Here is a 16,836-nt window from a genome sequence, read left to right on the forward strand (position 1 = left end):
CTCTCCCTCCTCAAATCCGTCCTCCATTCAGCAGCTCGCTTCATTACAGGGTCCAAATGTAGTGACCACATCACTCCTATCCTGTCTTCTCTCCGATGGCTTCCCATCGAGGCTAGAGCTAGCTACAAAACAGCGTGCATCACCCACAAAGCTTTGCACTCCTCCTCCCCTCGCTATCTGGCGAATAAACTCAAACTGTCTGGAGGCTCCAGACCTTCTCGGAATGCGGAAAAGTTCCTTCTTGAACCCCCCTCCTTCAAAAGGGAAAAATTGATGGCACAATCGTTCTCAGGTAATGGGGTGAGAATCTGGAACTCGCTTCCTCCTTCGCTCCGTGCCATCACCTCCATCCAGATCTTCAAAGCGGACCTCAAATCTCTTTTATTCCAAAGACACTTTCAGAACTAATTCCCTCCTTCTCAGACCCCACCAGGAAGTTCTTTAGTCATTGTAAATATGTCACAAATATTTTTATTTTTGTTTGTACATCCTGTGCTTGCTGCGTTTGATATTGTGTTCCTTTTGCCTGCGTTGTTTTGATTCTATGGCCTGCTATTGTTCGCCAGGAAGTTCTTTAGTCATTGTATAATTTGTCATATTTATTCTTATTTTTGCTTGTACAGTCTGTTCATGTTGTGCTTGAGATTGTGTGCCTTTTGCCTTTGTCTCGCCGTATTCTATGGCCTGCTATTTTTGTTTTTTTTTATTCCTGCAACAGTTCTCTCATGTAACGTAACTAGTTCTATTGTACAGTGCTCTGACCCCGTCGGGTAAAGTCCGCGCTTTATAAAAATGCATTAAATAAATAAAAAATAAATGAATAAAACGTTAAGTATGAACTGTCATAAAATTGCGCGGAGAACCTCACACAGTACAGTTGCTTTTATCGCCGCCCCTCACGAAGGAACGGGATGGGTAGGGCAAAACCGGCAACGGAAACGTAAACACATTTCCTTCCCGGGGCATGATTTGAGCGGAGAGCTATCTGGTTTCAGGCACCCGGGAAGGCGGGGAGGAGATGAGCCCTCCCGTCCTCTTGTCCCAAGCCTGGCCCCTTTTGTAATCTTACTCGGTCCTGCCGCCCGCTGCCTAGTTCTGCTCACGTGAAGGCTCTGCCCTCGGCAAGGTAATTAATTCTTCTACTGCGGCTCTCTCACGCTGTCATCAGTGGTCGTCCTATGTCTATAGGTCTGTTGAGCAGGGAGGTGCCACTGACCGACCCATTTGTCGACTCTTTGACCAACCCCCGTTTTACAGACGAGGCGGCTCCCTGAGGAAGTCTGGTCAGTGAAGCTCTGCGCACTTCCGTTTCTCACAAGTTTGTTTCACTTTTAGTTCTCCCCGCAGCAGTCACTTTCTCACCAGCGCCGCACTGCCCTGTGGTTTTCTGTGTTAAGTGACAATATGACTTACTGTTGTTTTGAAAGCATATAGTTTCTGTTTTGAAAACATTTTCTTTTCTTTTAAAAAAAGAACTGCATATTGAGACGATCATCTACCATAAAGACGAATACTATAAACCGGGATCCATCAAACCGAATACTTAAAACTCATCGAAAGGTCAGGGGACTCGAAGTTATGAGCAAAGGCGAAATGCATAAATAAAGCGTGGGAACTGTGAATGCTTTGATGAAGTTGGGTGCTCGTTGAGTGACTTTTTTAGGACTTTCACCTTCAGCTAACTACATGTAAAGTAATGCACATCATAAATAACAAGCATTGAAAATGCAATAGGTCTCGCAATAGAAGAGTTTGACCTTTTGGTTTTGCAAATGGATGAGTGGCGTTGCGTGGATGAGTGGCGTTGCGTGGATGAGTGGCTTTGCGTGGATGAGTGGCGTGTGTGAGTGGCGTTGCGTGTGTGAGTGGCGTTGCGTGTGTGAGTGGCGTTGCGTGTGTGAGTGGCGTTGCGTCGATGAGTGGCGTTGCGTGTGTGAGTGGCGTTGCGTGAGTGAGTGACGTTGCGTGTGTGAGTGGCGTTGCGTTTGTGAGTGGCGTTGCATGTGTGAGTGGCGTTGCGTGTGTGAGTGGCGTTGCGTGTGTGAGTGGCGTTGCGTGTGTGAGTGGCGTTGCGTGTGTGAGTGGCGTTGCGTGGATGAGTGGGGTTGCGTGGATGAGTGGGGTTGCGTGGATGAGTTGCGTGTGTGAGTGGCATTGGGTGTGTCTGTGCTGCCTGTGGCGAGTGCAAACTACAATCAATTGGCACAGATTAAAATAATATTTTTAAAACATGATTTTATTATGCCAGTTTCAAAACAACTAGTAGTTTCACTTAACCTGCATTAACAGTAGCACTTGGAATATAGGTATTTAAACTCTTTGATGTTGCACATACGGCATTGAGTTGGGAGATCAACAGCTGAGCTGTACATTTTCAGTTTTGCGTGTAATTGTGTTATATCTAGGGAGACGGACGGACGTGAAAGTGATCGGGGGAGGAGGGGGGTGGGGAGCACGTGAGTGGTGTATGTATGTGCCTAAGCGAAGTGCTTGGGAGAGCGAGGCTGTCCAGGAGGGAGGGGGAAAAGGGAGGGGTTATGGCAAGCAGGGGGCCTGATTATGGCCACAGCTTGAAGTCTTTGAAGTCTCCGCATGCTGGCAAATGGTGATGAGGCAGAGAGTCTTTGATTCAGAGTTGTACTTCTGGATTGCTTTACTTAGGGAGGAGCCAGACAAGCATGAGGGCCTTTGAAAGTCGGTAGTATAGACGGTATGTGAATGGCGACTTTGGGTGATGTTATCATACATGGTTCATGGCCCTGCACTGCAGAGCCGGCATAGCGGAAACGCTTTATTATTTACTGTCAACGAGAACTGAAGGCGAGGGTGCTAGGCAAAATGCAAATCTGGCGGGCGAGACAGTGCAGTGGCCCGAAGATGGGGGGTTGGGTAGTGTGGGGTAAACAAGAGCCACCCAGCAGCACGTGAGCGGGAGGCACCACTTGTAGGGGGTGGATGTGAAGAGGACTCGTCCCTGTGCACGCGAAAGTGAAAGCAGCGGCCGCATCAAAAGTGTGCAAATTTAAAATACAAACTGCAACGAAGTAGAGCATCAAAAAGAACCCGCTGTAGACTTACTGCAATTTGAGAGATGCTGTCGCGTGAAGGGACAAACTGAGTGTGTTACTGCAGTAGAAAGTGAAGAAAGGCAAACCAAGATGAAAAAAAAGTTAAAACAAGAATAAGACCAAAAGAGACAAGACGGAGGGAAGGCAGAGAAGGGGAGGGGGGAGGAGAAATGCGACACGGCGGGCAGGGGAGGGGGCGGAGCGGGGAGAGGGTGTGAAAGCAGCAGGGGCCTGGAGTGCGGCTGAGGGAACTGAAGAAATGCGACACGGCAGGCAGGGGAGGGGGCGGAGCGGGGGTGTGGGAGGAGTGCGCCTGAGGGAAAATACATACAAGGCAGGCGGCTGGGGGCATGTGCACGCGCTTTTAAGCTCAATGCGCATGCGCATTGAGCTTGAATTTCACGGGCACTGCAAGGAAGTTGGTTAAAGACTGTTTAAGCCCCCATAGTCTCGCAAGCTCGATGCGCATGCGCATCGACAGGCGAGACCTAAAAAACAAATGTAAATTAAGTTATTCAGTGGGAAATCCACTTTGGTGCATTATGAAACCTGTGTAAGTTGATTCACTGCAGCGGTCTGTGCGTGCAACCAGAGAGCCACAGAATTGAAACCTGGTTGGTTCAGTGGATAGTAGTGTCTTGTGTGTGTAGGATACCACTCAAAAAATGTGTGTCATAAGGACGCTTCAATTGATTCTTTTAAGTAAAGGCAATAGTGGCTTCCAAACACCCTTTACATTTAAAGTTTGACCAGTTGCGCTTCTTTAAATATTTTCAGGCAAGCAGGCACCCTGGAAAGAAGGCTTGTTTAGCTGTTTGCCGCTCCCTCGACTTCACATCACAGGAGACTTGCACCTCAGTTTAAGCACCTCATCTCTGTGGATTAACTGCTGTAAGACGGTTGTCTTTTCACAAAAGTTCAGGGAATTCTTGAATTAAAAAAGTATGGGCACGTCATGCCCCTCTGATCCTGCCCACTTCGACCACTTGTTATGAGAATGTTCGACGGTCTAAGAAATACTACTTAAGGACGTAAACAAAAGCAAGGTCAGACGAAGGACAGTGACATGTTGACAATGTGGTTATGTTCAATAGATTTACGAGTCAACATAAGGTAATGGTAGTCGATTTTTGTTCCAGTCAGGATTGGCATACACCTACATTGGTATCAATTATGGTGTAGGGCAGTGATTGAGACACTTACATTGCTAAGGTCCGTGGAAGGGTTGGCGTTCCTCATAGTTTCACTGTTGAAGGGTTTTCAATTCTGGTTGTTCACAGCAATATCTTATTTGTTTTCAATTTGTCTGGTGCTGCTGGCAGGCATTGGTGGGGCCAATACATCTGTCGTGTTTGGTTGCATATGTTGATGTGTGGGTGCGGTGGATGAGGCGTTGCTCAGGGGCACCTTGGTGCTGGTTCAGTGGTGTGCCTTGTGAGGCACGGGATTCTAGTTTACATGTCTTAAGCAAATCTATTCGTTACATAGGCTACTCCTCTCACAAAGAATAACTAGTTGTGCTCTTTGGCCATCCTTCTTTGAGAGATACCCTACATTTTTCAACCCACCAAGCCACCAATGCGATCTTTTAGTTCATGTGTGTAGGTCGCATCGGGTGAAACCATGCAGAATGAACAGGCCAGAGTGAGAGCAAAAGTCTGCTCTATTAGGACAGGTGTGCAGCCTAAGAAGTAGTTTACATTACATGTGCTCAAAAACCCAGCCTCACTTATCCAAATTTATAACTAGCCCACCACCATTAATTCTCGTCCCCAACATGAAAAGTCTCCCTACAACCGTCCAAATATTCATTATCATCCCCTTTCATTCCATTCGCTGCCCTTCACTCGTGAGACAACCTTTGCTCCCTCTGCCAAGGACTGCCCTGCAAAGCCCGCAACCCTTCTGCCCTAGCGTGAGATCCTACATTTCTGCCACCTGTTCCACTGTAACCATTCTAATTCAAGCCCCCAATATGGAAACGCCAATAAAGCCAGCCAGACCAACATGCCTTCAAAAAATTGCCCAGATATGGGGTGGTAGGAATGTAACAAAGACAGCCACAACTGCCCTACCTGCCAGGACCACAGTGCACTACCTTTGTGCTCAAGCACTCCGTCTCACAAATACAATTTTATAGCTAACCACCACCTTTAATCGTCCCCACATCACGAACAGTACTCCACCAACCACCCAAATATACCTCACCAACCCCTTTCATTCCATTCGCCCTCTTTCACACGTATGTTAACCATCGCTCCCCTGTATTCCTTCTGCTAGGTCTGCCCTACCAAGGCCCCCAACCCTTCTGGTATAGCTCGCGGTCCTACATTTCTGCCTCCTGAAAAACTCTACCAAGGAGTTTTTCCTGCTGCACCCACCCTCTCTAAAAAAACCAGTTAATAAAGCCTAGCGGCTGTCACTCCATCAGCCTTCAACACAGCTTTTCAGAGGGGCTGTCACTCCAATAGCCTATGCTGCTTAACTCCTTCTGCCCACATCCAACTTTGCGGCTAACTGGTCCCTTATTTCCATCTACTACAGCTCGTTTTCCATGAAGGACAATTATACCCCATACTGTTGAGAAAACATGAAATCCTCTTTTGTTAATATCACTGTGTTCCAGCCAGCTTATTACTCTTGCTCTACAGAGACGCTGCATCTCCCTGTTCAACTTACACCTTACCTTTTCTACTGGTGTGTTTTCAACTGCCCTCCCAAACTCTTCGTGCTACCAGTGCCACCAAAATACATATGTTCCTAAATACATTGAGCCAATCAACTCAAGATCTTTTTTTATTTCCTTCAACAGGCCCAAATCCTACTATTGCACTAAATCCTTTTCACCGAAATGTATGATCAGGACGTGTGTGCATGGTTTTACAGTCACCAAATATGATATGCATGGCAGCAATTGTCCCCAGTTATTCCAACCCATACCCACCATTCAATTTTAATTTCATCAGAACAAAAGCCTAAATTATTTCAAAAAGGACATTTCTATACTTGTTTTGCCACTTATCTAACAAAAGAATGGCCCACAATCCATATAGAAAAAATCTCTGTGCAGGGACCCGCCACCAACCTAAAATGAAAAGGAATGTGTTAACCCAGGGTATTACATTTCTTTCAGCTGTCTGATGTGATGCAAAAAATAGTCAGAGAACCATTTACACAGCTTCATCACTTCTTTAATAGAACAACCACATTTGTTTGCCTCCAACTCTGCTCCTATCCTAAAAGAATATGTACCAAAAGTTCTGGGATTCTCTCCCATGTCAATTTGGCCTTTCCTCATTACCCCCTGAATCTGTGACACTAATAACCTTGTCCCATCTATGTGATAAAAAAAAACTCCATCCAGATTGAGATTTGTAGCTCTGTTTTCTTGAGATCTGCTCCGGGTGCCAAATCATGGAATCTCTGCCACTGTGAACGAGACAATGCATCTGCAATTTTATTGCCTTGATCTGGCACATGTTTGGCTCTAAACATGATGTTAAACATTAAACACCGAAGCATGAACTGCTGCAAAAATCTCAAAAGACGTTTGTTTTTCGCTTTCTGTCCATTCACCACATCTACCACAGTTCTCTTGTCGACAAGAAAAGTTACTATTTTGTTGTCTAAAGCTTTGACCCAATCTGCACAATGTGAGTAACTCAAAAAAAGCAATACTTCTACCCTTTCTCATCCATCCGTAGGGCCATCTTTATGCACACCACCTGCCCTCCCAAAACAGGCCAAAACCATTTGAATCTGCAGCATCTGAGGAAATTTGAATCATACAGACAAAGTCCTCATACAAAGACCAGCGTCCAGATCTACACGAACTGCTGATGAATGCTTAGCCTGTGGTGTGATAATTTCTCCCCTGTCATAGCAAAACCAAGACAACGACAAAATGTCCTTCCTGCTCGCACAACACAGCAAGCAAAATTAAGGTGACCTAGCAACTTTTAGACCTGTCCAAGATGTAGCTGAGTTGCTGCAATCATTTTTTCCACCAATGACATTATCACTTTGATCTTCTGTTGCAGCCATCTAGCCTCCATATTGATTGTATCCAATTCAATGCCAATAAAAACCAAGCATGTACTTGGGCCTTCTGTTTTTCGAGTGCTAGCAGAACACCTAAATCTTTTGCCAAGGCTTGAAACTCTTGTAGAGCTTGCTTACTTTCAGCTGTATCACCTTAACCAATAAAAATGAAGTTGGTCAGATAATGTATTACCAACTTGTGACATTACCTGACCGTAAAACACAGTTGTAGAAACATGCTAAATGTTACAGTTTACAAGAAATCTCACAGCCCTTGGGTGACACCATGTCCACGTAGAGTTGATTATCAAACTAAAGCGCTAACAAGAGAAGTCAAAGGTATAAACTGGAAGTAAGCGGAAGGCCTATTTGATGCCACATTTTCCCAATTCTGAACCTGCCGCAGCTCTTCTCACTAAAGCCATAGGTCATAGCCACAACCACTGAAGCAAATAGAACTGCTGTATCCTTTCGAGCAATGAAGTAATTTACAGACATACCTTTGGACCAAGAAAGATGAACAATCATCCGAAACTTGCCTTTGTATTTGTTTGGGCACTACACCAAACGGGGACACCATTAAATGTGGTAAAGGACAAAATGTAAATGGGACTGCGTTCCTCCCACCACATATTTTTATAATTCATTTCTCTCTTACAACCTGTGGCCGATCTTTGGTGATTTCAGATTCTCTGCAAACTTCTTTTGTCTAAGTGAAACTCTTCTTGAAACCCCCATTCCAAAACCAAGGCATCCTCTCGGGTGGGATAAGAAGCCAGACAGAAACTTAAAATGTCAGAGTTAACTGGAGTGAAAGCCCTTGTTGACAGGTTGCAACTGTCCCTCTCTACCTCTGCCCTGGGTACTGAAACTATAGTTTGCCTGTTCCCCAAAATATTGTACCAGCATGCTTACCCCCACATTTTGCACATTCATGTTTATATTTGTAGGTTTTTCTTGCGCAATATCCCCTGTGGAAAACCCAGCATGCCCCCGGGTTTGTCCCATGCCCTCACCCTCAAAAGGGGGCCACCCTGAAAGGGCCGATATTGTACCACCAAACCACTAACTGTGTGTAAGGTTGATGGTGGCGGTTTCGGATACATCCACTGTAGTTTATTGTAAACTTCTCCCCAAGGCTTGTCAGGTATTAAAACCAGATGTGATCTAAACTCCTCATCATAGTGCAACCAGGCAAGCCCGCCAAAATCCATATCTGCCTTCCTAATGATGGATATATATTTAAATATCCCCATCGATCGCTGGGGAACTTCTCATAACAGACACTCGCATAGATCAAAAACACTGATGTTCACATGTCTATCATTTTAGGTACCCTAGGTTTCTTGGATAGTTCCCATGCCTCCTTTTTTGATCTCTTTTTCGCTATGTAGGAATTCCCCTTTACATATTTTCTCTCTTGTTGCAGTTGACAGTGGCATTGACACCCCTGTGTAAGGCTATTTCTTCAAACCTTTCGATTTATCTTTAGTTTCAAACTCTTTTGACTGCACCTCATTTGACTGTACCTTCTCAGTTTTGACCTCAGTCTTACTTTTGGTTGTACCTACATCCCCACTTTGTCTCCTTACCATAGTTGTCCACAGTTATAGTATCCTCGGAGCACTTTTCTGTAACAACCCCGACATGTACTGAACTTGTCCCCATCCCTTTTTCACCCAATACATTTTCTTTATGCCTGCCCAATTCCCAACAACGACACCATCCTTGTTCACCCGCTCATAGTCTTTTCTTGGCTAGATGGTGATCTCCTGTGTTGCCCCACGTCCTGTCTAGGCCTTCTCCAACTTCCTACTCCTTCTTTGCTGTATGCCTTGTCTTCAACCTGTAACACAGTACTACTACGGGTCTCAATAGTTCCCCCTCCACACTTTTCCCTTCCCTTGCACACATTTTCAATGTGTTTATATCCTACCAATATGCAATTTCTCCCTACTTCAATTCTTCATCATCATAATCCAATTCAAACTCTTCTTCTCCCTTCCTGTCATGTCCACTAATACCAAGACATTCTCCTTCACCCTCACCATCATCAAAAGATCTTCAATCAAACATAGGTAGGCCTAAAAAAATAATAAAAATGTTCCTAGACCTGTAGGTCTAGTGACTTGAATAATCTACTTGCCCTAATTATAACGCCTGGGCCCATGAACTGGTTTCAAATTATGTGATCCGGAACAAATAGTTTAATTCACTTGGCCCCCATTTCCTTCTTTATCACATACGAGAGCCACTTCAAATATGCGAAGTTCGATGTCTGCTGTACAAAAAACACTTGTTTGATTTAATAGACTAAACTTTTTCTCCATATAAAATACAAATCTAGCCACTACAGGATACACATGATCACTGACTTGCCGTCATCAGGGCAGAGGCGGGAATGTTTCGCAAATCATGTTTAAAAAATAACACTTTTAGTAAATACATACCTAAAGAATGAAGTGGTAGCACACTTATTTGCAATTAGCAGATTTTCTATTGACATGGCCAGAACATTTCCCACTGACGTGGTTACTGATAAAACCATATACTGTACAATGTTTGGAAATCAAGTTTCTACAAGTATTTGTCATTTGCACTTCACCAAGTAAAGTGTTCTGATTTGTTTTTCTCCAATTAAATCTTTGTTTGCATCACACTTCTGAATTAAAAAAAAAAAATTCTTAATTACTGATATATTTTGAAATAATTTTACTATTCATTTACAAGCTGTTAAAATGTTGTGTGTTAGAAAAAAAACGTAAATCTTACAGCCTTTTATTTCACGATTGTCAGACAGTTCACTTGACAAAATCCTCTGTAATTAGAGAAAGAAAAGTAAACACCATTTTCCAGGATAAAATAATCAACAGTTAGTATAAAGGCAAGCTGACAGTTGATCTTTGTCCTTGGACAGACAGCAAATGTGTCAAGATAAAAACAAGTGTTAAAGGTATCTTTATTACTTATCAACTTTCTGAATGAACAGAACACCTTTTCCATTCCAGCTTAAGTTCATTCACCAGAATGGATGAGGAGGTGCTAAAAATATCTCGACCTGAAAAAATCTGACCCGTCATAGCGAGTAGGCTAGTAGACTTTTCGAGGCCTGATGGGACTCTGCCCTTCCTGTTTAATATGGATCTTCTCCTCCCCCATTGTCAGGGTGGTTGCCTCAAACCTCTGCCTCTCTTCAGATCGGTGTTCCCAAGTTGCTGCAAACCTGACCAGTGGCTGCTCCTTTAAACCGGCCTCACATTCCAGTATTGTCAAGGCATTGTGGTCCTGGATACTGGCAACTCCTTCAACATGCCTTCCTGCTCTATCCTGCCTTGCCCTGGTACACATCCCCATCTCCCCATTTGCTCCCTTGCACCAGTTGGGGATGACCCCCCAATCCGCACAGTAAAGTAAACTTCCCGGATCCAGTTAAAATAGTCTGTGTTCTGAACCTCTCTGTGGTCTGCCTGCAGCATTCTCTGGTGTGTAATCCTAACAACATAATGCTTGTTTTTAAGAAATGCTTATTCTGGTCACCTGATACTTTCCTAATTGGTATCTTTTTACCTCACAACACACTTCTCTGTGGTGTTTAGGAGGAAGGTGTGTTCACCCTGTCCAATAGATAAACATTGCTCCTCAGTGTAGAAAATCTGATCTGCTTCGGGCTTTCTAGCGCCACCTGCCTGCTGATGTGACTGCTTGTGCTTTTCTTGGCACACAAGCAGTCTACTGTCCCCTGCCGGAACTGTTGAGCTCAAGGGCGACGCCGGTCAGAACGCCGTCATACCAACGCAACCTCTACCCACCTCCATGACAGCACCATCACCACCAGGCAAAAGTATGTTGCCTACATCTTCTTGCCTGCCTCTTGAGACATGTAACTTGCCTTACCTTTCATCTTTGGTTTCGGCGCTTGTGAGAAGCTGGCCTGGTATATGATGTACACTTATGTAAATGGACACCCTGCACCAGTCCAGACAACCCTTATGGTAATTCAGGAGGCCTTAGACAACCCTAGAAAGCTCTTTAAGTGGTCCTTTGGAGAGTATCCTTCAGGCTTAATCCAGAAGGAGTGTAAAGCAGCTTGTTTTACCAGATCACAATCTTATATGTATGAATTAATCGAAAAAGAACCACGCAAGGAATTTATAAAAATATTTATTTGTTATGTAATACTCTCTAACACGTTTATATATCTTCTACCTGGAGATATGCACGATGCACACAATTCTTTGTATAGAAATCACAGTAAAAGCACGAAATACACAGTGGGCCTCGGGGGGGAGGGGGGACCAAATAATATGCTAAGAAAGTGGTATAGGAACCACAACTCGGATAACCACAATGTCTGAGGACGTAGAAGTGTCGGGCCCCCAAGGAACCACCCAAGGTGAGTAACTAGGAATCCCACGGAGATCGTGTGCAGTATGGAAACATGACTGCGTTCTCCGTACAAGTCACCGTGTAAGTCGCGGTTGGATATTTAAAGAATAAGGACCCTTCCAGTGGACCCTGAGGAAACCCGTGGAAGACACAAGGCTGGAGAGCCACCCTACCCGTGGATACCCTGGTACCCACGTTACCTACACCAGGGAAGCCGGGTGCATAGGTGTGAAGTGGTGTCGGAAAGTGCTGTCGAACCCAAAGGAGGACTTCAGGAAAGTGCAACTGCTAACAAAGGAGAAAGTGTCCGGTGAAATCCGAAGGTGGATTCTAGTTGAGAGGTACCTGCAAGCAAAGGGTACAGAATCTATGTCACTCAGGAGTGACCAGGAGATCTGGAAGACGAATGCCCACCGATGTCGGGAGTTGCAGGAGAGTTAATGAAGACCATGACTCTGAAGCTGGGAGGACTAGGCGATGCTGATGAAGACCAGAAGCCAAGCATGAGCTGTCCCATGTCAGATGTCGATAGCTAAGGGGTTGGTGTCCGACGGGAGCACCAACAAGCTTTGGCAAATGCAACCCACGCAGAAGTCGAAGAAGGTACAGTGTCGGGACCAGTAAGGTCCAGGGGGCTCAAAGCAAGCAGGGGAGTCAGGGCAGGCCATGAGCAATCAGGGGAGCCCAAAAGAAGTAAAGATGACACTCAAATGGACTCACAGGCCGGAGGCACTGGAGTCCCGAGAGGACCTCAAGCAGCTCACCAAAAGATGCAGGACACGATGCACAGAATGCGGTGTGGCTGAAGATTCTGGTCAATGGAGATGCTTGAAGTTTGGGCTACCAGGAGCCCGAAGATCTTCTTGGAAGGAAGCCAACAAGCCTTTGCAACTGCAAGTTGATGCTGTGCACAGGGGTTCGGTTATTGCAGCCCCCATGAGCGATACTGGCCTCAAACCTGGTGAGAGTGCAGGGCAGGCCTCAAGAGCTGTGGAGAACCACCATCTGTGTTTCAGAACCTTTCAGAGACCAGAGGAGCTAAGGATCAGCAGACCGGTCGACTTAGTTGCAGTGTCTGCGAATGCTGGGAAGTGACTCCTTCACTTCAAGGAAGATTCCTCAGGTGTCTTCAGGGTTGTGGAATTTAATAAAATATCTACTTGTCCATGGGGCAGGTTGGTTCGTAAATTTACTTGTCCTGTAACAAAATCCACTTGTCCCTTTGGTGCCGCAATATAGTGCGGCAACAAATTATGGCAGCAATTTCATTATATAAGAGCTCTCATACAGCCTCTCTGATTATGCCAGGGCTCATACCATAGTAGTGTTTAAATCCTTGCAATCCCCTTATGTTGCCACGTTTCTGCAGATCTACATACTGAGGCTGAAGGTAGTGATAAGCAAAAGTTCCAGGGTTAGAATGCCCCTTTGAGTCTGTGCAGACCTACTAACTTGCATGTTTTAAGGGTTTTCAACAACTCTTCTCTAATCTTTTCCCATACTGAGAATTGTTGAAAATTTACTCCTGACAATGGCAGATGTAAAACTTCTTCCAGTGTTGGTGCATAAAGTGGTTGGAGGGAAAGTGAACTTGCAAACACTCAGATTTCCGCATGAGTAATCAACACATGCATATTTGCTCATGCTAAAATGCAGTTCACAAATATTTTTTAGGAGTAATATTTCTTGTCCTACTTCTGTAAATTCTTGGGAAGTCACATAAGCCGTATAGCTACACTCAATGCAAGGACATATATATACCATGGGTGTACTTTTGAGACTTTCTTTAATAATTGGGCCCCTAATTTGGTCTTGCGTTGACCAGGACCTTTTGCATTTATTAAAATGCTGTCTCTCTCTTTATCAGCTGGCTCCACTGTGAGTGACAGCAATCTGCTCTTTTACAAGGAGCACGTATTTTTTACAGCGCGAGCAAGACAAACATTTCTGGTAAGATGCGGATTGCGGAAATTTTGGCATTTTCTCGCTTCCCGCAGAACGCGAAAATGTAAAATTATCACAATTTCCGCGAGCGGAACGGAATTTGACGCCCAGGCCTAGTTTGGACCCTGCACCGAATCACAACCTTTGCACTACTACAGATTGCCCTCTTCTTCTTTCGTTGTTTTTTGTCCTGATGAAGACCGCAGGCAAAGTTTTAAAGCAAATGTTAAGCAGTCGTTGGATCTGTCGGGGGCACTGAGTGTTGCACCCACATTTGGGCTCCTGATTCTTCGCCCCTCCCCTCCAGGTGAGCGCTGGTACACCTGTCCCAACTGGGAGTACCGGGCTTCCACGAGGAAGGCACTGCCTGTGCTGGGGGGCAGCGCAGGGGCATGTATCTCGGCTAGTAAGGGGGGGCACGCATTAGTAAAAGCGGGCTTCAAAGCTGGCCCACCTGCCCAGAGGACGCGCTGCCCGCGGTGACCCGCGAGCCTGCCGCGTGTCCTGAGTTGGGTACCAATGGGAGGTGGCATTTGCAGGGCTGAGCCGGAACGCCCCAGTTAGCTGGGTCAGACAGGCTGGAGGGCATCCTCGTGTACACGGTTTCAATACATGCCATACAGTCATTTTCACCCAGAAGTGTGGCAAAGAATGGGTTGCTCGCCGTGTTTGCATTAATTTCTAAAGGGCAAATCCTGTATTGACGGCGGGTGCTAGAGGGAAATCCGAACCCCGAGAATGAGAGGCATTGCTACACGTGGCACAGCCGCACTACCTCACAGCACCTCTGCTGGCGATGAGCGGTAATCTCTCTTGTCCACAGTAGATCACTTGTTAGGCCTCTCGTCTGCCTTTCTGTCTGCCTACCTGTCTGCCTGCCTGCCTGCCTGTGTGCCTGTCTACCTGCCTGCCTGCCTGTCTGTCTGTCTGCCTACCTGTCTGTCTGTCTGCCTGCCTACCTGTTTGTCTGCCTGCCTACCTGTTAGTCTGCCTGTCTGTCTGTCACAGAACGGGTGCGGGGAGAGTGTTTAATTGCACTTGAAATAATCATTGATTTCGACAGATTGAATAATCCGAGTGTACCTGGACGCCTGCCATCCCTGTCTGAAAGCCCGTCTCAAATGTCCTTCTTACAGTGGACATCTGATGAGTCCCGCTTGGAATAAAGGAAGGATGTAAGGTAATGCACATCACAGCCGAGTTCGGGCTTGACAGTGCCTGGTGGGGTCCTTCCAAGTTCCAGTCCGGCAGAATGAGAAGAGGTGTGGGGAGTGATCAGTGGCAGCAGGGCAGGGGGCGACATTAGAGGAGGCCCCTGCCGAGAGAACTAGTGGGGATCACGATTGTAGAAGTGAGAGGTGAAACACGGCAGAGGCGATGGTGAGCAGCGGTAAAGCGGCGTGAAGCCGAGGCCAGTCGACGAATCGTGGGCTGGTGGAAAGGATGAGGTGGAGCGCGAAGGGGGGACAAGCACCTGAAACTCACAGGTCCATTATAAAACAAAAACACTTTTAAATGGTGTGGGTGTAGGCTTCACGCTCAGCCCTTGCTTGTAGCGCTTGCATTCAGTGGTTTGCCTTTTGAGAGCTAGGCGCATCACCTGATTCCACACCGGATCACATTGAGTCTTTCCCCTCACACACTCGTCTCCGTTTCGTCTGTCTTTTCCATTTCTTCCCTTTATTTCTCCACATCCTTCTCCATTCCCTCCCTCGTATTTTTACCACCCCCTCACTCTCGCACTTTCACTTTCTCCTCCCTCTCGTTCCCTCTGTCACACGCAATCTCCATTTTCTAGTGTATTTCGCCCGTTCCCCCCCTCTTTGCATCTCCCTCGTTTCCCTCATCGACTGTGTGCGCGCTCTCTCTCTCTATATATTATAAATAGAATTTCACAGGGTTTCCGTCCCACACACAATCATAGTCTCTCTCTCTCTCTCAATTTATATATATTGTATAAATATAATTTCACAGGATCGCCATCCCACACACAACCTTGGTCTATCTCACATGCTCTCTCGCTCTATATGTATATTTCTCGGGGTTTCTCTGTTTCGCACTCGCTGCGGCTGGCTGTGTGTGTGTGTGCGGCTGGCTCTGTGTGTGTGTGTGTGCGGCTGGCTCTGTGTGTGTGTGTGCGGCTGGCTCTGTGTGTGTGTGTGCGGCTGGCTCTGTGTGTGTGTGTGTGCGGCTGGCTCTGTGTGTGTGTGTGTGCGGCTGGCTCTGTGTGTGTGTGTGGCTGGCTCTGTGTGTGTGTGTGTGTGTGTGTGTGGCTGGCTGTGTGTGTGTGTGTGCGGCTGGCTGTGTGTGTGTGTGCGCGGCTGGCTGGCTGTGTGTGTGTGTGTGCGGCTGGCTGTGTGTGTGTGTATGCGGCTGGCTGTGTGTGTGTGTGCGGCTGGTGTGTGTGTGTGCGCGGCTGGCTGTGTGCAATAGGTCTCGCATTTGCGAGAGATTAAGCTATTGGCATTGTAAATGACAATGCCATTTATTTATCTGTTTTCAAAACCAAAACATAAATACAAATTTTGTCATTTACAATGCCAATAGCTCAAACTTTTCCAAAGGCGAAACCATTGCATTGTAAATGCTTGTTTAGATGGTGTGTTTGATTCCTTGACCACCTATCTGGAGTTGTGGACTCAAATTAAACGTTTAAAAAGGTATTTTTCCAGCAGGCTTATTTACATTGGCTATTTTGAGCAACATTTGCCAGTGTTTCATTGTATAAATATAAATATAAATATAAATACTTTCTTGACATGAGCAATTCTATGAACACTTTTCTATGCACCCTTTTGGAGCAACGGTGATAACATTTTCTCAATGTTTATGTATATTACTGAACTTCTATAAAATAGAAATAGAATGTATTTTTGAAAAACCTAAGTGTGTTCTTTTCTTGTCTCTCGCATGCAAGGACCAATCTGGTTGATCATAAATACGTGATTCAATGTTGTATTTTTGCCATTAAGACTGCATTGTTATATATATCATTCTCTAAAACGGGCCGATACAAAACACAGCGGAAGAGGCCAGAAGTACGATCATGCCTTGCTTCTGTCATGCATCTGAGTCTACCCCAAAAGTTTATACATTTTACCTCATGGAAATGCTTCAGAACATAAATAGAAGTTTTTCTAAAACAGAGTTCTAGATCATTAGAGACACTGGGGGGCTGTTGCTACCCTGATGGAAATAACTAGATTCAGGTTTCTACCTCACCTCTCCAGTAACTTTGCCTCTAGTGAAGAAGAGGAGCTCAGTGAAATCAGATAGTAACAACGAATATCTAATTGTGGGCAACAATATAATGAGACCATAATGGCAGTGTTTCCTTTGTAAGAGAAAGAGTGCAGCTGTCCAAAGTTCCCCTCCAGCTGAGTTATTAAATATCGGT

The 16,836-nt window shown here is 45.6% G+C and overlaps 1 protein-coding gene across 3 annotated transcripts in view; it reads left to right on the top strand.

The window, feature by feature from the left end:
• Positions 1-968: 968 nt before the first annotated feature.
• The window catches only part of LOC144755187 (caspase-7-like), a 635,423-nt gene continuing 619,555 nt past the window's right edge, over positions 969-16,836 (top strand). Inside the window, exon 1 of one of the 3 annotated variants that reach the window (XM_078643851.1) lies at positions 969-1,126. The gene's annotated coding sequence lies outside the window, so the exon portion shown is untranslated. Of the gene's footprint in view, positions 1,127-1,264; positions 1,284-1,318; positions 1,651-16,836 lie in introns of those variants that run through there. The other 2 variants (XM_078643853.1, XM_078643852.1) reach the window with 2 other exon arrangements.

This window comes from Lissotriton helveticus, chromosome 5_1 (genome assembly GCF_964261635.1).
Source record: "Lissotriton helveticus chromosome 5_1, aLisHel1.1, whole genome shotgun sequence".
Classification (NCBI taxonomy): Eukaryota; Metazoa; Chordata; class Amphibia; order Caudata; family Salamandridae; genus Lissotriton; species Lissotriton helveticus.